At 36.0% G+C, this 21,519-nt stretch overlaps 1 long non-coding RNA gene across 4 annotated transcripts in view; it reads left to right on the top strand.

Moving 5' to 3' along the window:
• LOC117577681 (uncharacterized) overlaps nt 1-21,519 on the top strand; it is a 43,425-nt gene that overhangs the window by 7,330 nt on the left and 14,576 nt on the right. For 3 of the 4 annotated variants that reach the window (XR_004573296.2, XR_007955695.1, XR_007955696.1), the window contains exon 2: nt 3,405-3,456. This is a non-coding gene — a long non-coding RNA (uncharacterized LOC117577681). Of the gene's footprint in view, nt 1-3,404; nt 3,457-5,726; nt 5,850-21,519 lie in introns of those variants that run through there. The other variant, XR_007955697.1, reaches the window with a different exon arrangement.

The raw sequence follows: 21,519 nt of genomic DNA, 5'->3' as shown, positions 1-21,519 counted from the left end.
GGCTGGTTTTGGGGTAAGCCGAATTGAAGCCAAATTAAACAAATTAAATGTGCTGCAAGTGGCGATTTAATGTGTAAAAGGAAATTCAAGCGCCTCAAAGGGGTCAGGCATTAGGAGACCATAAACGGATGTCGATGGGAATGGGAATGGGCAAGGGGAAGGGAATGAGCAAGGGTTGTGTTATGGTTGCTGACCTTTCAATATCCGTTTCCGTCTCATGTGTTTTGCTCGTGCGACCAACGGGCCAAAAGAAATGGGCGCGTCTGGCCTGGCGTCGTTGTTTGCTGCCTCCAGACAATGCTTCCTCTCTCTCTCTCTCTCCGCCCCCCTTTAACCCTACCCTTAAATTGCCACAACGCTGGCTGCATAATGAAGCTGCGCCCCAAAGAATTTGACGCAGCACAAAAAAAAAAGAAGCAAGAGAATGGTGGCAGAAGCAAAAGAAAAAAACAAAACCAAAGGAGAAACAAGAAGAGAACTCGTAACTTTTTTTCTTTCTTTTTTTTTATAAAATTTCGAGCTCTTGTTGTTGCTGTCGCTGTTGCTTTTATTTACCCAACGGCTCTTCACCTGAGCACGCCGGAAACTGTGCTTTAAAATTAACTCGAGACGCGTCCTTGTGCTCTCCTGATGTCCTGTTGTGCTGCTGTCCTGACTCCTCCTCCCCCTCTTCGGCTGCACAGAGAGAGAGAATGCGCACTTAATGAGCGTTTAATTGGCTCAGTGTTTACAAGGTGCGAAAAGGAAAATGAGAATGGGGATTCTTTGCCCCTTTTTTCCAAGGGTCTTTGATGAGTTTCCTCGCTCTCGCTCTCTCTCTCTCTCTCTCTCTCTCTCTCTTTCTCTTTTGCTGCGGGCGAAAAACCTGTTCAAAGTTGATTGAATTTCTTGTAGAAACTTTGTAATTGCATTCAATTGTTTTGTAGTCTTGCGTGAAGCGTAGATTTACAGCTTGCACATTTTGCAGCTTTTACAGCTTTTAGAGGCGCGTAAATAAACGCGCTTGAAACGCGCCAAATATTTGCGACGCGTTTTCATTTGGCAAATTGTTTTCGCTTGACTATTTCGCAGTCTTTTGGCTGCCCCGGCCAGCCAAGAAGCGACCATAAAGAAGCCAACGACAATGCAAACCCAAACACGTTTCAGATTTGTACGTAAACCCTCAGCTCTCAGCCCTCAGCTCTCGACTCTTCTCTATCTCTTCTTGGGTCCTGCCAAGTCCTCACTCCCATTCCAGTGTTCATGATTTTATTTTCAAATGCTGCAGCATTTTATGTGGCCATTAAAATATTTTATTGCTCTTGGCGTAAATTTAAGCAATAATAAAATAAAAACAACAAAAAACACAAACACACAACAACAACAAGAACAAGAAGAATAAGCAAAGAGAATGTGGAGCATAAGCAACTGAAGATGATGTGGAAGAAGCCGAAGCCGAAACGTGAGACAACCTCAAGAAAACCAGCAAAAACATCACTAAAAACAAGCTATAAATGCTGAAGTTGCCCACAACGAACTCTGAATACTCTTACGCATTTGGTTGATCACATGTTTGTGTTTTACAATATTCAAACTATATAAAGTAGAACTCAATGAGCCAAGTTTTTAAATCGAAATTGTGTAGAAAATTTTCTAATTCACATTTTCAAAAAATTATTAAAAATAAATTTTACATAAATATTTGAATTCTAGAAAAATTGACGAATTACTATTTCCCTATATATGTATGTACATATATGTATATGTATACAAAATATTGGCTGTTGACACTCTGAAAAAATAAAAACAATTTAGAAAGCGACAGTCGAGTGTGCTCGACTTTCAGATACCTGCTACCCATTTTCAGTAAGATCTTATGTAAGACCATAATTTCACATTCTATAAAATTTTCGATATATTTAATTTATTTCATTTAGGTAACAATTTGAGCAAATGCAGAATTTATTTGTGGCAAATTTTAAATTAGTGCTTCCAATTGCAGCAATTGATTAAGCTTAAAATATAATAAAGTAAAATGATATATGCTAATTATTTGCTCAACCTTATCAAAATACGTTCTAGTATGTAAACACAATTTAAGGAAAAAAATTAAGGTTCAATACAAAATGAATGAGCATTCCTTATTGATTATCTGGTATTTTTTATTTCTTATGGTATTTTTTGTATCGATATACCCAATATTAGATTTTTCTTGTTTCACTTTATCGATTTATTCAGTTTTTTTTTTAGGTTATTCAAATTCGCATATTTCACATATTGATTATTAAAACATATCATAGTGAGAGATCAAGGCTAGATTTACAATACATTAGAAGTAATTTAGACATATTTAGATCACAGACAGATTAGAATTTCAGATTGGGATTCAGATTTAGACGCCTTTTATCCTTGTATCTAAAAAGACGTTGAGTAATCATATTTGGGTGAGTTGTTTTAGATTTGACAATCTTTGACAATTTTAGATTAGATAAATGAGCTTTTAATAATTTTGATAAATGCTCTTGTGTTCAAGTCGATACCAGCTCTTCTTTACGGTAGAGTATTAGAGGAAACAACTTCGTTTTTTTTTGCTGTTTTGTTTTTGCTCTTCCCCAGTTTACAATTTTCCATTGACTTGAGTTGCGTTTCGTTACGTTTCGTTTTCGTTTTCGCATCGTTTTGGTTGTCGTTTTGTTTTTTCTGTTCCTTTAGTGAAAATTTAATTTGCATTTACGCATAAAATGCTGCTACATAACTTGTGGGGCATGCCACACACACCCACACACACACGCACACACTCTGAGATGCTGCCCAAAGGAGACCCACAATCAGTAACCAGGATGACTCCATCGCTTTTTTATTTTTTATTTATTTTTATATATTTTTATATATGTTTTTTCTTTTTTTTGGGATGCCACGCCTCGCAAGTTTCACTTACACCTTGCTGGCCATTCTCTGTGTGTCTGTGTGTGTGTGTGTGTGTAACATATTCAACGTGTGCTATTTATGGCAGCAGCTGTTCTCTTCTCTCTTCCCTCCTTTTCTGGACTCCACTCGATTCAACGCAACTCCAAACAGAACTCGAACTCGAACTCGATTCTGCTTCCACAGCTTGTGTCTCCCCCTCCCACTCCCTCTTTCTCACTTTGTCTACCTCTGTCTCCCTCCCACACGCTCTCTCTATATTTTTTTGCGAATGCCACGCATATTAATGGCAACCAATTGATTTACTTGTGCCATCAGTTCCCTCTTTTTTCTTCCATTGTTTTTTTTTCTTTTTTATGCCTTTCTTCTCTCCGTACAGGTCTCAAAATTGAACTATTGAAATCCACTTTGAAACGAGACGTAAAATTTATGCGCCCTCAAACTTTAAATTTATTGAACTTCTATGACTGCAATTTAATAATTGCCTTAATCTATTTCAGCACTTTCAATAACCTTTCAAAATTCTGGTTCAAAGGAAAGCGATTCAATCAAGTAAGTACTAATAAAGTTGATATTTTTGGTGTTATCATTTATGTTGAATAATAGTTTTACTAGTTCCTTTTTAATTTATGTTGTGAGTCTCTTTTTTGAAGATACATTTCATCAAAGGCAGTCAAATAAGTTAGTTTCAGAATTAAAAGCGAGTTTGCTCAGATGTATGATGTTTATTAAGAAGTTAAAATGTTTAAATAGAGGGATCAAATCAAATTTAGTTGAAACTTTATTAATGGAATTGTTGTAGAAATCTTTAACTGAATAATAGAGAAAAGTAAAAAAAGTGATCATAGAAAATATAGGAGTATATAAATAAAATAAAAACTATAATATAATGAAAATCTAAATATGTTAATAAAAAGTGCAAAATTATAGCAAATAAAAAAATATTTATATTATAATAAAAACAAATATGATATACAAAATAATGAAATATTCAATTTTTTTAATCGTTTTTAGTAAATTAAATGAATAGAAATTTACCAGTTGGAATATTTATTTCCATAAAAGATAAATTAAATAAATAAATTAAATTGGTGATAGAATATTGCAGAAATTATATATTATAAATTATAAAAAAAATAAAAACTAATGTTAGTCTTTTATAATAACTACTTAAAAAGTAAATTGGTGATAGGAAATAGAAGAATCATCATTATGCACATTTTATTTGATTATTATTAATCAGATAAAACTATAATATCTCTAAAATAACCAAAGAATGTTATAAAAGTCTGGCAGACTCACTTCAATCACTTTTATTTGTTTTTCTTGAGCGAGTGAAAATTTCTTTTGCTCTATTTGTAGTAATTTATTAGCGCGCCATGCGGTAGACAGCAGCAGAACATTTTCATTTTCATCTTCATTTTTATTTTCATTTTCATTTTTCGCTCTTGTTGTTTTGCTTGTGCTCATCTAAGTGGATTGTTTTCGATAGTTTCGGGGGATGCTCGACGAATACGAATAGAGTGAAATGGAGGCACTTGAGTGAAATGGAGGGTTGTTAATAACATTACGAGATAATACCTGAAATTGGTCGATTAACTTTAAGCATAATTCGAGTGTTGGCCAAACAGACGTTTTCCTTTTTTTCATTTTTGTGTGGCTTTTAATTTATGCAGCGTGAAAAGCCGCACAATCTTAACGGGAAACGTTTTGGTAATTTGTTAAATATAATATTTGAGAGAGCATTTGGGAAGGAAATCCAAACAGATGACAAGCACTTTGTAGGCGACTAAATTTGTGATAAATAAATAAAATGCTATTAGGCGTCGAGAGGTGTTGCCTTAACAATGAACCGAGGCCAGGGCTGGCCGATGACAGGGCAGGGTTGGAGAAGCGGAGAAGCGAGGTGAGGCGGGTTCAAGTCGAACCGAGTCGAGGCGTTAAATTGCTGTCAACATGGCCGGGTTGGCGTGCCAGGATTTGTGTTTGCTTTTCGGTCTGTTTTGCTGCCGTCGCCGTCGCCGCTGACCTGATGAACTTTTTGGCCCTGGCTAACAAACGTTACAAAAGAATTGAAATCGACGCAAAATTTCGCGTTGCACTCACTGCCCAAATTTGCAAATGAAGTGCGACGAATTGTAAAATGGAATTGGATTTGTAGCACCAAACTACTTTTCCCTTCGCTCCCCTCTCAACTCTCTCTCTCTCTCTCTCTCTCTCTTCCCCCTCGCTTATTGCAATCGCATCGACGCGGAGGGTCGACTGCTAATGAAATGCGATAAAATGTCATCCAGCCGTAATAATGCTGACTATTGCTGCCTGTCTGCTCCCTTTTTACCGTTTTCCCCATTGCTGACTGTGGTCGAATTGGCCGAAAGAGGAGAAGGAGGAGAAGGGAGTGGGAGAGGGAGAGGGAAAGGCGGAGTCCATCCATTGATCGATTTAATTTTCGAGCGCTGTTTTGTCGTTTCGATTTGATGTTCGCTCGGATTTCGGCGGCGATTGTGCGGAAATTAGTTGAAAGTTTACCAAAACTGAAATCAAACTGTGATTCCAATTGGGTTTTGATGGCGTCTCTGCCTCTGTCTCACTCCTCTCCCCTCTCTTTTGCAACATTATTTTGCCAGTCAACTGAAATCTGTTACATGCAATGCTGGATTTTAATAGAAACCTTTGTCAGTTAATATATATTGCATCGATGTTATGCATTCCCACATGCATTTCTATTTTCATGCATTCATTCGTTGAGTTTAGTATTTTCGTATTTTCGTATTCGTATTTTCCATTTACATTTTCATTTTCGCTTACATTTTCATTTACAGTTTCATGCTTAGCTGCTTGTGGTTTAATAAAACAACAGCTGAAACTCTCTCTCGATGCTCGCAAATCTTCTAAATTATGAAACAACTAATAAACAAAACACATTTCCATTTCCATTTGATGCTCGATTTGCTAATCAACATACAAATTTATTTCATACTTTCTGTAAATTTGCGGGTAAGTTTCATTATTATTATTATTATTATTATTTGCTATTAAATCAGTTTTCGATACCAATTTAGTATCTAAATCTAAACATGGATTTGACCAATATTACATACTTAAATTAGTCAGAACGTTATTCGTGTCATATTTCTGAAAAACGCTTGACAATCTGGTGTATTTGAAATAAAGCTTTGTGTATATTTTAGTGTATTTTGGTTTATTTATTAGGTATACTTTAAACACAGTATTGGTTTTTATACCTTAAACCAACTTTCGAATACCGATAAAGTATAATAATTAACTTAGTTGAAAAGTTTTTTAAGAAATCATTTTGTATGCCAAAAAACGTTTGACAACCTGGTGTATTTTTAATATAGTATGTTTTGATATACCAAATGTAGCCTTGTGTATATTTTATGCTTTCCATGAATACTCGATTGTAGCTGTCTTATTTTTGTTTGATAGAATCATATAGAATATAATTTACGTAGAAAAGATGGTCACGAAATCATTTTGTATAGCAAAAAAGTTTGATTTGGTTGACAATTTGATATATTTGAAATTATTTAGTATATTTCGCATTTAGTAGTATATATATATATCAAATATACCTATCGGTATATTTCAGTAATTAATTTCAGAACATTTTGTTATTCAAATCCTTTTCGCAAGGTTTTGCTTTTATCGAATTGATTTTATTAGCTAATTAGTTAATTAATGGTTTAACAACAACAAGCTTTCTTTTTTGAATGATTATTATATTTTTTATTCTTTGTTATTTTATATAACTATCTTTTTCGAAATGGTATCTAGTTATTCGTGAACGAGAAATGTGTTAGGATATTTAAAAGCTTATCGATAAGAATAATATTAATGTAAGCATACTTCGAACTGGCTTTCAACTGGATTAGTTTATTAAACATTATTAAGAGTCTAGTTTTAATATTGTTTCCCTTGCTAATTACCGTCTAATGGGTTAAGACTTTTAGCTGACAAACTCAACTTGCTGTTTTGCATTGAAGTAAATAGGCAAAAAAAAGAGCAGAGTGACTGCAGAAGTAGAAGTCTGGTGCCAAGTAAACCAAGTCAACTGGAAACTTGCAGCGGGCAACTTGCAACTTGCAACTGGCAACTGGCAACAACAGGGACTAATTGTGCAACAATCTCGCTGCAATCGAGCCGACAAATGTAAATCAAAACTTGGCCCAGTCGCTGGCTAATTAGATTGCAGCCAAGGACCAAAAACTGCGCGAATTTCCAGGATGAAGAAGTCGTCCAATGTTGCAAGTTGCAAGTGGCAAGTGGCAGTGGCAAGCAAAAAGTGTAGCAAGAAACAGTTATGACAACGTTACTTCCTCCTTTCTTCTCCTGTGTTGACAATTTGGCTGATGCTCTCTCTGTTTTTTTTTTTTTTTTTTGTTTTTGCTGTTTTGTTTTTTGGTGCCGCACGCAAATTGTTGACTGTGCGCCAAGTGGCAAGTGACAAGTGGCAAGCTTCTTGTGTAGTGCTGATGCTGCGCTTAATTATTTCCTTGGCCGGCAATCAACAATCAACATAATTTTGACACGCCTACAACTCTCAAGCGCGGCCACCGGGGCGGATGAGTAATGAAAAATGAGTCAACTTTTTGTCGCTCAACTCTTGGCAAAGGTCGTCAGACAACTTGTGGGCGGTAAAGTGGGCGTGGTTGCTGATCCAGTGACAAGAGCTGTGACTGCATTGGCCGCAGACTGGATTATAAATTGGCAAGAGAAGTTGTAGCAAATAAATATCTATGCAGTTTCTTCATTTTACATACATATATGTTTTAGTGAAGAAAAACGATCAACTAGGAAATAATATTTAATAGAAATATTCAACTTTTATACCAAAAATATTGACTTTGGTATATTTTAGGAAATTCGGAACTTGCGCTTAATTTGAAAAGCGCAATAGCTAGAGACATTTAACTATTATACCAAACATCAGTATGCTTTAGTATTTTTCAGCATTTTATTAAGCAGTTTCAATTTAAATACTATGTTATTTAATGGTCTTTTACCGTAGAAAATCTAAGTTCGATTTAGAAACTTGTGCTTAATTAAAAACAATCGCAATAGATGAAAATATTAAGCTATGTATAAAACCAAATATTTTTAAAAAATTATGCTTAATTGGAAAAAAACGCATTAGCTAGCAATATTAAACAATATTAAAGTATTAGCTAGAAATATTAAACAATATTAAAGTATACCGAAGGCTAACTTTAGTATTTTTTCTATGAATTTGGTATATTTAAAGAACAATTCCGCATTGTTTTTTATTGGTGTTTATGCAAATTTCTATCTAATTTCGTATTACTATTAATGTAAGCGTAAAATTTAGGGAAATTGTGTTTTTATTTTCATTCATTAAACTATTATACCAATTATAGCATTCGGTATAATTTAGAAAACTAGGAATTTTTGCTTTAAATTTTAAGAAGCGGAATAGCTGCAAATATTTAACTTGTATACCAATTATAACCTTCGGTATGTTTAGATATATTTTCAGTATATTCATTTGGAACGTTATACAACTTTCAGTATATTTAGGTATATTTTCCGTATATTCATTTTGTATATTTTAAGGAAATTACTGCATCGTTTTGCTGTTATGCAAAATGGACAGCAAGCCGCTTTCTAATTAGTTTTTAATCAAATTTCTATCTAATTTCTTATCACCATTTATGTTATGTAGGCTTAAATTTTAATGAAATCGTGTTTATTCCATCCTGAAATTCGAGTGACAATCAATAAGTGAGGCACCAAGAGAGTCTTTACTGTAGTTTGCTTAGAACGCAGCTCTTTATAAACTTGGCTGCACGGCGAGGCAATGAGACCATAAACATTCTGCATGCGAGCATAAACAAAAGCATATAGTATAGTAAGTGTGCACATAAATATATAAACATAAATAAATGCTGCTCACAGGTGTGCAGTTGCATGGAAAAGGGGGCGTGGCAGGTGGACATCGGACAACACTTTCGCTCGGACATCAATTTCGATTTCGATTTCTATTTCGGTTTCCATGGGCCAAAAAGTGCATAATTTATGTGTGTAGCACTTTGGCTCAGCTGCTTTAAATGAAGCGCCCCTCTGCGTTCCCATTTGCCCCTTCTCCACTTGTACTTCAATTGGATTGCCTTTTAAACAGCACCTACAACTATCGATCTCACTTAAGCCGAGGACGAGAACGAGGCACATGCCACAAAACGTAGCCATAGCCGTAACCGTAGCTGTAGCTGTAGCCGTGGCCATATGCAAACTGGCAATAAAATTTAAATATTTTGCATATAAATCAAATCGATGGGAAATTTTCGGATAGAAAGGCAAAGTCCCCAAAGCAAGCAAGCAAGCGAGGCTGGTGAGGGGGGAGGGGGGCAAGTCCCAACGGTAACATATACACTGTGCAACGCAGACAACACGACACTAGACAACACACAACAGCAAAGAGAGGAGAAACAGAGCAGACAATTCACATGTGATGTGGGTGTCTCTCTCACTCGCTCTCTCTCTGTCTCTTTCTAGAGTGTCCTGCTGCATACGTGCGCTTGTCACTTGCCACTTGCCACTTGCCACACTTGGTGGAGCAGGCAAAGTCAAAGCGTCGGTGCTCAAAGGACCTGTTTCCGTTTTGTCAACCTGAGAACTCGAATACCCCGACAGTTAGGCACAGGGATAACCGGATAACCTACGTCTCCAATAGAGGGGGGAGTGAGGGGAGGGATTGGAGTCTGAGGTCTGGGTTTAGCTAAGTGTTTTCTTGGTCGTTTCAACTCGATGATGATGATGTAGTTGTCGTTGTTGTTGTTCTTCTTCTTGCTAGCTGTTCGTGAGTGCATGAGTCCGTGTCGGTTTGCTGACATAAATTGTGAGGACTTGAGCACTCCAAGCTCCAAGCTCCAAGCTCCGAGTGCCATTTTGCCATTTTGCCATTTTGGTATTTTGCCTAAATGAGCGATCAGCTCAGCGATTAAGTCGACACACACACACACACACACATCCAAGAAGCAATCCTTACTCCACTTCTTAGCCCCGAAAATTGACTCCTGCGTAGAGCTTTCACTAACTGCAAATTGATTAATAGCTGCTTATGAAATGACACTGAGGAATGAAAACCATTCTGTTGTCTCGTGAAAGACGCACTAAAGTTGTTAAAGCAGATGGTAGATAAAGAGTTGGAGCAGAAAGAAAGAAGAGAAACTCAAATACAGGAAAAATAATTAAATTAAAATGCAATAAATGGCAAAGAACTTAATTAAAATTATTTAATAACAATTTGGGAACTAGTTGAGTGCGCTCGACTGTCAGATACCCGAAATATACCAAATTCACATACCGAAAAAAATACTGAAATATACCAAAATACGTATTTATATTTGTGACTTAATAAAACAATGTAGTATTCTCATTTAAATATAATAAATTCATATACTACAAAATACTAAAATATACCAAAGTATGTATTTATATACATAAACAGTGGGGTATTATCATTTAAATATACCAAACTGATATATCGAACAAAATACTGAAATATACCAAAATACGTATTTATATTTGTGATTGAATGTATATTACATGCTTAATAAAACAATGTAGTATTTTCACTTAAATATGCTAAATTCATATACTGAAAAAATACTAAAATATACCAAAGTATGTATTTATATTGGTGTCTAATACCCGCTAAATAAAACAATGGAGTATTATCATTTAAATATACCAAACTGATATATCGAACAAAATACTGAAATATACCAAAATACGTATTTATATTTGTGATTGAATGTATATTACCAGCTTAATAAATCAATGTAGTATTCTTACTTAAATATGCCAAATTCATATACTGAAAAAAATACTAAAATATACCAAAGTATGTATTTATATTGGTGTCTAATACCCGCTAAATAAAACAATGGAGTATTATCATTTAAATATACCAAACTGATATACCGAAAAAATACTGAAATATACCAAAATATGTATTTGGTATGTTGGTATAACGAGTGTCGTAAAAACAAATTATGGATTGATCCATTTCTCATTTCTCGGAGACAAAGCTACGCCCAAAGCCTATAAGACCCTTCTACTCTATTGGGAACAAGTATAAATAGAGACTAATGAGAACACAATACAGATAATGCAATTAAAATGTAATCAATTAAAATTAGATGATAATGCAACGAAATGAATTTAATTGCTATTCAAAATAATGCAATGAATTAAAATTGATTGAAATGATTTACTTGAACGAACTGAAGCAAATGTTGTAATGGAAGATTGTGTATGAATGCGTTTTAATGTAGATGATATGACAAAGACAGAGAGAATTATAGTTAAGAAAAGAAAAGAAAATAAAAGAAAAGGAAAGAAATCAAAAGAAAAGGATTTAACAGGAAAGAAAAGAAAATAAAAAAGGAGAAAAGAGAAACGGATAGAAGAGAAGGGGAGAGGATATTATATTTAATTTAATAGTTAATCATTAATTATTAGAAAAATCAATGTGTTTAAACCGATAAACTTTAAGCACATGTTTTTTAAGCAAACAAAGGTTTAAGAGGAAGAAAGAATCTTAGGTAACTTAATGTGCCCAATAAGATGTAAACAGAAACGTAATGTTTATTGCTTTAACACAGTTCTGCTTTTTATTTATTAAGTGAATAATCCGTACAAGCAAATAACAGCACAGATAGGAAATGCATATAATAAACCCAATCGCATAACTCAATGCGAGGAATTCATCTGTAGAGGAAATTCGTCCTTAAATGCAGTCATGTAAAAAGATTGGCACAATTGGGGAAAAATATCAAGTATACGAATAGTACAAGTGGAAAAGCATCAAGAAAAGAAATCGACAATTTGAATTTTATTGCATGATTTTTGTTTATAAATAATGCGAAAGCGATTAGGGATTAAAATGATATAATAACAAATAGAAATTGTAAGCAAGAGCAACAATTTTGCAATTGCAAAGAATAAATATTTGCGAAGCATGCAAAGAAATGCCAAAGGTATAAATCATGCCAGTGACAAGAGATTAAAGCAAATGAATAAATTATACGTTCTCTCGTATAGTATTTAGTTAAAGGAAATATAATCAGCCTACGGCTGACAGACAGACAGACTTGAGACCAGACAGACCAGAGACTCGAGTTGGCCCAAAACGGACGGATGTTTGTGCTCGACAGTGCAGAGAGAGAGAGAGAGAGAGAGAGAGAGAGAGAGAGAGAGAGAGAGAGAGAGAGAGAGAGAGAGAGAGAGAGAGAGAGAGAGAGAGAGAGAGAGAGAGAGAGAGAGAGAGCTGCTGCTTTATGTCTGCTGCTGTCTGCTGACTGCTGTTTATGCTGCTGTTGTCTAGTGTATGTTGTGTATGTTGTGTGTGGTGTGCAGTTCGTGCATGTCTTGTGCACTTTTTGGTCACATTTATTACACAATTCCAATAAATAACATTTCATAGGGCTTCCTGGCAGTTGCTGGCCGCAAGCATTACTACGGCTGCTACTACGTTGAGGACGACAACGATTGTCGACTGCTACTAGAGTGTGTGGCCTACCAAACTCCCGACTCGAGCAAGGACTCTTGCTCTACAACGACAACGACAACGACATCGACAACGACAACAATTTCTTTATGGTATTTGCAGGGACATCGTCAGCTCGTCATCGTTTGCGCTTGACAGAGGCAAATTTTATTTACGAGTCTTTTTGCAAAAAGGATTCTTACATATGTAAATGCCTGCGGGATGTCTATACACACACACTACATACCCACACCCACTCACACACACACACACAGAGAGACGCTATAAATTTGTGCTTTATTGATATTTTACAACATTCCCATTGCAATTTGACAGCTCAAGTGTGGCCAATTTCAATTAAATTCCCTATTCAATTACAAAACTAAATTCATTGTGCTTTGTGTTAATTTCTCAAGTTATTGTGCTCTTCAAATCATTAAGCACTTTACACACTTTGAGTTTGAGTTTGTCTAACACTGACATATTTCCACTGAGCGTATGTACGTTCTAAATCGACATTGACTTTCAGGGTATTTATGCTTAAACTATCTAGTATCAAAGATAATTTATGGTATTTCATATTAGAAAAGTTGATTTGCAATTTGAATTCATTTATTCCTTAAATTTAAGCTTTTTTTGATATCATAATATTACTGAACGATTTTACGCCTTTACCATATGAATCGAATTGGTATATTTCTAGTATATATAGTATGTATATTTAACATATGCTTTTATAATTCAAATTATTAAAATGATGAAAATTGGTCAATTTTTTAAGCAGACATTTCACATTTCATTCAACTTAATTACAATTATTTAACATTTTTACTGATAATTTGTAGTTTAGCAGACTACATTCAGTATTTTTCTAAATGAGTCACAATATACTAAATGATCCAAGTGCTTTGATGTATGTACATATATCATATTAAATTTGAATAGTTTGTATCAAATTTCTAAAGTTAAAATGCCAGACTGAACAAAGCAAAGTTTGCTTCAGCTCGAAGCATTCAACTTGGTATATTTCCAGTATATGTAGTATATATATTTTTTTGCCTTTAATATTCTAATTATCACCATGAATAAACTTGATATATATTTGACAGACATTTCTCATTTCATTCTTCAACTTAATTATTTAACATTTCTGCTGATGATTTGTAGCTTAGCCTTTAGAATATTTAGTATTTTTACAAACGACTCACAAATTCCAATAGCTAACACTATAATAGAAGCACAATATGATCAGAGTACTTAACTTTTCTTTAAGCCACATTCAATTTTCATAGTTTACAGTAAATGACTAAACCTAAAATGTCAGACTAAACACTGCTTCAGCTCGAAGCAGTCATTTTGGTATATTTTCAGTATATGCAGTATATATATTTATGTTGAGCATAATGTGGCTCTGCTGTTTGTCAACTTATTTATTGATTATAATGAGGTGCAAGGCACATTATTGATTTATCAGTGCCACGAAATGTGCACAAATCAAGCTCAAGAGGGAAGAGGGGAGGGCGGAGAAGAGGTCGGAGGTGGTGCCATGTTGACTGCTGGCTGGCTTCGGTGGGTTTGAAGAAAGTGCACGGTTCTCAGGTTATTTGCTATGCAAACTTTCTATGGCTATGGCTGTGTGTTGCCTTTAATCAAATATCAATAAAGTTACCCAGGCAGGCAGGCAGCCAAGCAGCCAAGCAGGACAGGCAGGAACTACTCTCATATTTATGTGGCCATGATTATGTTTAATGTGCTTTTTCCTCCTCCTTCTTCCCCTTATCTGCTGCTGCTGACTTCGTGCCTTCCCTCTGCATGCCAGAATTCATCGGTGCTTTCCTGCAGCCCCCGCGTTGATTTCAGTTCGATGTTTGCTTGACTTTAAGTTGCTGCCATTGTGTTTAGCACGCAAAATGCAACGTGCTGCAATTGTGTGGCCTTTTCTTCCTCTTCTCTCTATTCTCTCTGCTCTTCTCTTTCCTCTCTTCTTGGCGAGCGAAGCCAAAAACTTCTGACTCGACTGCCCCCAAGGCTCGCATAATGGAATATAATACTGCATTTATTTGATTTACATACCAAACTGCAGTTATGCATGCAATCTGTTCAACTCTGACTCCCTCTTTCTTTCTCTTTCTCTCTTTCTCTCTGTCTCTGTGTTTGTGTTTGTGCATTTCATATGCTTCAACATTATGCGAAGCGATGCCTTGAGCTGCAAACGTCTCAGACATATACATTTCTGGCAATGTATGAATTGAAATGTAAGCATTAATTAATTTCGTTGAAATCTTAAATTTCCATGTTATCGATGACTACTTGCAGTTATCGATTACATTGCAATTACGTAGTAATTAGACTATTTGCCAATTAGTTCGAATACACTTTGCGTTAATGGTGAGAACGATTTCATGGGATGTGCTCAACTCACAGTTACCCTGTAATTGATTTTGTTGAAGTCTTGAATACCCATGTTATCGATAACTACTTGCAGTTAACGATTACATTGCAATTAAGTTGTTTGGCAGTAATTAAAACATTTGCCAATTACTCCATTTGCACTTAGCTTTAGTTCTTGACTCATAGCTACCCTGTAATTAATTTTACTGAAATTTTGCATTTCCATGTTATCGATAACTATCGATTGCATTGCAATTACCTAGTTTTGTAATAATAAGAATATTTACTGTTGAGTAAGATTATTTGGGGTACGCTTGATTCACAGATACCCATTAAATCGTTGTAGACAACAATAAAGAACCTAAAACCAATAAGAACCTAAAAAATGTATATGAAAAGTAATCTAAGGAAAGAGAACAACTAACTCAATTTACCTTTTATCTAATCTGATTAAGATTTTTGCTGACTTTTTACCAACTAGATTCATTTACTTGAATTACTCTTCTAATAATTTATAATTTACTTGTTTACTAATTACATTTTCAATTGGTTATTATGTATTATATTAGATATTGTTTTCCAACTTTAAGTTAACAAATAATAGAGTAGGAAAGGAAATAATGAAGTTTGGGAAAATATAATTTTTATTTAATGTATGTATTTATTTTAATGATACGCATAATTTAGAGCCTCATAAACTATTTAAAGTAAAGTCAGGCTAGGTAACGATTTATAACAGTTAAACAATATAGTATAATATATATTTATTGCGGTATATAATCAACTCTTTATATTGTTTGCATTGCTGAGGTCGTCAAATTGAAACGGAAGCGACAACGTTCTCGATTGTTGATTGTCATTGCTATAGTCGTTAACGTTACCGTTATCGTTACTGTTATCGTTATCGCTGTCGTTATAGTCATCGTTCACGTTCTCGCTATCGTTATCGAAATCGCATTGCCGAAAGTTCAAATGTGTCACAATAAGGTTAACGTCAACGCAGCGCAACGAACATAACGTTATGGCGTAACGAGACATAAAGCCGACATCAATCCCCATATTACCCAATACCCAATTCCCCCCAACTTCCTACCAAAAATCCGCCCTGAAATTTCGTCATCTCCCCAATTCTCCAGTTCTCATGTGATATTCGTCGTTCCCATTGTTCATGTTGCGCCATCATCCCATTTGCCATTGAAATCGGTTGTCGTTGCAATCGCAATTTTCGAGTTGGAGCTGCAGTTGCAGCTGTAGCTGCAGCTGTTGGGGCACAAACTGACCAATGTCACAAATTAAAATTTATTCCCTGACAATTTTTTATTCAAAAGGAATGGCGAGAGAAAAATGTCGAATAAGGATGAGAGACAGAGCACCAGAGAGAAGTGCGAGGGAAACTGGCAAAATGCTGCTGGGCAATTGGGGAAGAAGCGGAAGCAAGTATATATGTATATATTCTCTATGGTATATTTTGAATGAAATAGTATATGGATATACCAAATAAAAGCGTCGGTATGTTTTGAATGTAGCAGTATACCGATATACCAAAGAAATATATACTTATATATTTATAAATTTATATTTATATTTATATTTTAGTATCTTATCGCAATACTATATATATACTAAGATATGCCAAAGCATTTATTTGGTATAACGTTATACTATTACATTCGAAGTATACCATATAGTAAAAAGAATTCGAGATCCATCTATAAAAATATAAATAGCTAAAAGTGTAGTAAAGATGTGCAGCTGAAAAAGCGGGTCTCGCTATGTAGGAAATCATAAGAAAATAGCAGAAAGGAAGGGAGGAATAGAGTCGGAAAGGAAACGATGAAGCTACAGCATATGATCATTATAAGGTTTGAGAAAATATCATTAATATAGGAGCTTTAAAGAGGAGAATTTAAGGGAATAATAACCGTATTAGGGATTACATAAAGAGGAGAATTTAAGGGAATAAAAACCGTATTAGGGATTAAATAAAGAGGAAAATTGAAGGGAATAATAACCGTATTAGGGATGATTTGATAGTGGGATTCAAAATCGAGAAAGTGTAATGAGTAGAATGAAGAGCAGAGTAGAAAGAGGAGGAGAAGAGGAGGAGCAGCAACAATAGTCAAAGGCAGAAGAAGCGACCAAGCGATGAGCACAAACAGATGTGCGAAACATTCAGCGAACTGAAACTGAAACTGAAACCGGAACAGGATCAAGGCCAGACTAAGAAGTGAAACAGGAGATGGGAGAGGGGAAAAGCTAACGCGGTTCAGCTTTGTTTGCGCCTTCCGCTTTGTTGTTGTTGTTATTGTTGCTGGTTACTTGTTGTTGTTTGTTTGATTGTTGTTGTCGCATTTATGCTCACTTAATGACAGCGACAATCGAGCAGCCGAATGTTCTTAGCCTTGGCCAACAGAGGACAGAGGACAGTCGACTGTCAGTCCAACAGCCGGCGCACAATGCGCAATAATAAAAACAATAACGACAACAACAAGAACGATGAGCAGAACAACAACAACAACAATGTGGCCATGTGACCCAATCTACGCCTGCTTCCGCCTTCCGCCTCCCCCTCCACACTGTCCACAACTTCCGCCTGCCGTCCGTTTGGCCACATGCGAGCCAACTCTTTTCGGTCATTTTGTTTGAGCATATTGAAAAATTGTTGTTGTAGGAAAAAGCCATTTGGCTATTGTTTGTCATACTTGGTCGCGAGGACGAACGACGAGGGCGCGCCATTCGTTCAGCTTTAACCCAATCTCCCCAATCCAGAGGGAGGTGTCCACCCTCCCCTCTGCTCTGCTCTGCTTTCCCACATCCTCGCCACAACTGACTGCAGTGGGATTTTCAATAAATGACTTACAACGCGGCTGGCAAGTGGATTGCCTGCCTCATATTGTAGAGCGGTGTGGGCCGAGGAGAGCCGGACGAAGTCATGAGGATAGCGCTCTAGAATCCAGCTGCTGATCCAGGTCGTGGTCCAGCTGCAGTCGCCATCGTCATCGCCATCGTCATGGCCATCGCAGTCGCAGTCGCATTCGAAGCTGGCTTTGTTTGTGCTTTTAACGAGCACAGCTGCGTGGAGAACGCGAAAATCACTTTTAAAAATAATAACAATGTTGTTTGCATCGATCGGGTGGACAAGCCAAATAGAGAGCAGGAAGAGGAAGAGCAGCAGTGAGGGGGAGGAACAAACGCTCATATGTTAGGCCACGTTGACAATGACAATGGCAATGCTGCAAACACACACCTCTCCGTAAAGGGTTACTCGTTGTTCGATTAATTGTACAAGCAGCTTTAAAGCTCTTCAAGAGTTAAATAGCTTTTGCTTGGTATAATATTACCTTAAGTTGCTTTATGCAATTGTGAAAGCATTTTAGAGAGTTCAATCGGCTTTAAAGCTCCTAAAACAGCAATGGAAGCCCAAATAAGTTTTAATTAAGTGAAAGTTCGCCTAAAGTTGCATGTTAATAAACTGCTAATCCATCTGTTTGTTTTTCAATCTGCTGTAGCAAAGCTTCGAGCAGCTTTAAAGCTCCGCATTAACTAAAGCCATATAAAGATAAATAGCTTTTACTTAGCTAATTTATAATTGAGGCTTAACATATATAATCGATTAAGCTGTAATTTTAAATAAGAAACGGTATCAAAACTTTGTTCGACAAAAGCTGCTAAAAGAAGTTCTCTAAAAATTAATGTAGTTTCAATCAGATTTATATCACTTCATTCTCAATTGACAAAATTCTGAATTATGATTGAGTTTAAACTTAACAATATGATTCAATCACTTAAGCTTCAAATTAGATCAAATTAGCTGCACTTAAGGCTTTATGGAGATTTTTGAGTGGTTGACAGTTGGTTCATTGCTCTGTTTTCATACATAAGAAGCTACCTCACTGCTATCATTTTTTACAGGGTATATACAAAGTACCATGCAAGTTTCACCAACAGACAATCGATTATTATTATCTCTCTCTCCCTCTCTAACCATATTTTTGCAGCAACTCCCCCGTCTCTCTCACTCTCTATCTTTCTCTCTGTCCCTCGCTGTCGCTGTTAACTTAACTGACCAGCTTGTTGGCCACATCAACTGACGATGCTCTTTTTGTTGGCTAATGAAAACATTTGGTCGGCAAATGGAGTACGAGTAGTTATTAAAATATTTTTCTATGTTCACCCGTTCATTCGTCCGTCTGTCCGTCTGTCCGTCTGTCCGTCCATCTGTCGTGTTTGTTTGTTCACTTGCCTGCTCGCAGCTCTCTTCCTCTTCGACCTCACAAATGCACACACACACACTCACCCGCACACTCATGAGCTGAACGCCATTTTGGCTGCTTTTACAGGCCTACAACAGAGAGAGAGAGGGAGAGGGAGAACGTGGGAGAGAGAGCGCGCCGCAGTCTGGCTGATGAGATTGGGCACGCTTCCAGTTTGGGTCTCTGCTGCAATGTGCTGCAGGGAAGGGGAGACGAAGAGGGGAGAGGTGAGGTGGAGGTGCGGTGCTGCGTTGTGGTTCATTGCTGTTTTTGTTTGTTTGCTTTAAAGTGCAGCTTATTTACCTGAGCAGCTGTGTGCACTGGTCTCCCTCTCCCTTCACCCTCTCTTTCACTCCCCCACTCTCTCTTTCTCTCTCTCTCTCTCTCTGCTTGTCTGTCTTTCTACCGATGTGTGTGCTCATGTGTATGTGTGTGTGTGCGTGTATTGGCCCGCATAAATGACGCACTGCATGTGTTCGACTCGTTTCGATAGTCAGCAGCTGCTGCCTCGCTCTCTCTGTTTCCCTCTCTCTCCCTCCATCTCTCTCTCTCTCTTTCTCCAACCCTTTACAACTCTTGCCTCTTGCTCTCTTCACTGCTCAATGTTTGCTCGCCTTGCTTCTTTTACGTACTTTTGGCGCTGATTTTAATCAACGCATTGAATGCACGCATTTCTTCGCCATTTACATTTATGAACGCATATAGTATATAAATATACTATATATGTATATACCACATTAATATATTTATATTCATAATTAAATATATGTCACACACGTGCGAAGCTGCATTAATTTCAAGTCCAGCTGTTGTCGTAATTCAGATAAACTCGGCTCTATTTATACCCGGGTAGAAGGGTATTACACTTTGGTGCATACAGAAAATATATGTCAAAGGAAGAAGCAGACATATCTAACTGTATTTTAGAAATTACTTGGAAATACATTTTATTTGATATTGTTTTAAGTTGGTTGACAATCTGGTATAGTATATAAATATTCCGAATTTAGCCCCTTCAGTATATTTCAGTATATTTTCAGAATAGTAATTTGCTGCATTTTAAAAATAATACCGCTCTACTTGGAACGTAGTAGTATAAAAATATACCGAATATAGCCTTCAGTATATTTCAGTATATTTTCAGAATAGTAATTTGCTGCATTTTAAAAATAATACCGCTCTACTTGGAGTGTAGTATTATACAAATATTCCATATATACCAAATATATCCCTTGGTATATTTTAGTATTTTTCCAAAATATTAATTTGATGCATTTTAAGAATAATATTGCTCTATTTTACTTTTATTGATAGATTTGATAGCCAGTATCTCATAGTCGAACACACTCGATGGTAGCTTTCTTGTATGTTTTATTACGAAACCAAGGCATATACAATCCGAGCAGTTTAATATAAAATCATATTGACGATTTGATTTGACGATTGATGCAAATTTGATTACAAAACTGTAATTTGAAACTTAAGAGGTGTAGCCTTAAATTCGCCTCAACTTGCTGTCTTTTACAAATTCACATTTGCATCAAAAAGCTACTCATAGATAATTCCGTCAATGCATCAATGCATCAGTCAGTCACTTGTCAGTTGCAGTTTCAGTTTCATGTGTATGCAGGGTATGTGACAGTCAGAAAATGAAAACATAATCGCTGCGATCCGATAACAAACTGCACAATTCACAGGACAAATTTAAAATTTCACCTTGGCAATCGCAATGCCAATCAAAACATTATTCATTCTGTCATGTCCACATAAGCATCCTTTTTGCATCCTTTGCCTTCACGTGCTTATCATTTCATTTTCATTTCGTATGTAAATGGTGCATCGCTTAAGTAATCTGCTGTTGAGCAGTCAAGAGTCAGAGTCAGAGTCAGAGTCGAAGCTCGCTTCCATTGTCGAATTGTCATTTCAGTTTTGTCACTTTGTAAATTCCAATTAAAACATTTAAGGACAGTCAGGATAACGACGATGACGACGAGGACGACGAGGATGAGAACAATAACAAGCATTCAGTGTTAACTCTGATGTGCAATTTAGTTGATATGACTTAAGCGAATGTTAGCAGAACAACAACAAAGAGAGAGAGAGATAGCGTGAGACTAGTAGATACCCTGTAAATGTTTGATGTTTATTTCGAATTAGAGATTAAAGTATATTTCATATAAAATCCATTTAACAAGTCTCTTAACTAACAAATATATAAAAGAAATAACTTGTCATACTTAAACATTTTAATCCCTACAAGTTGCAGGGTATAATTTTAAATGCGGCTGGCCAGATAGATGAATATAATGAAATGTCAAACAAAGGACTAATTACTTCAATTGTCTTCTTGCACTCAATCAGTTTAGACACAAAGTGAGCTTGTCTCCTGCTCTGCAATTGAATTGTCCCAAATATTTCAGGCAGTTGTCAAAAATTAAA

Source organism: Drosophila albomicans, chromosome X (genome assembly GCF_009650485.2).
Source record: "Drosophila albomicans strain 15112-1751.03 chromosome X, ASM965048v2, whole genome shotgun sequence".
Taxonomy (NCBI): Eukaryota; Metazoa; Arthropoda; class Insecta; order Diptera; family Drosophilidae; genus Drosophila; species Drosophila albomicans.
Note: the sequence above shows the minus strand (reverse complement) of the source record. Positions and strands in the feature narration are given on the sequence as shown.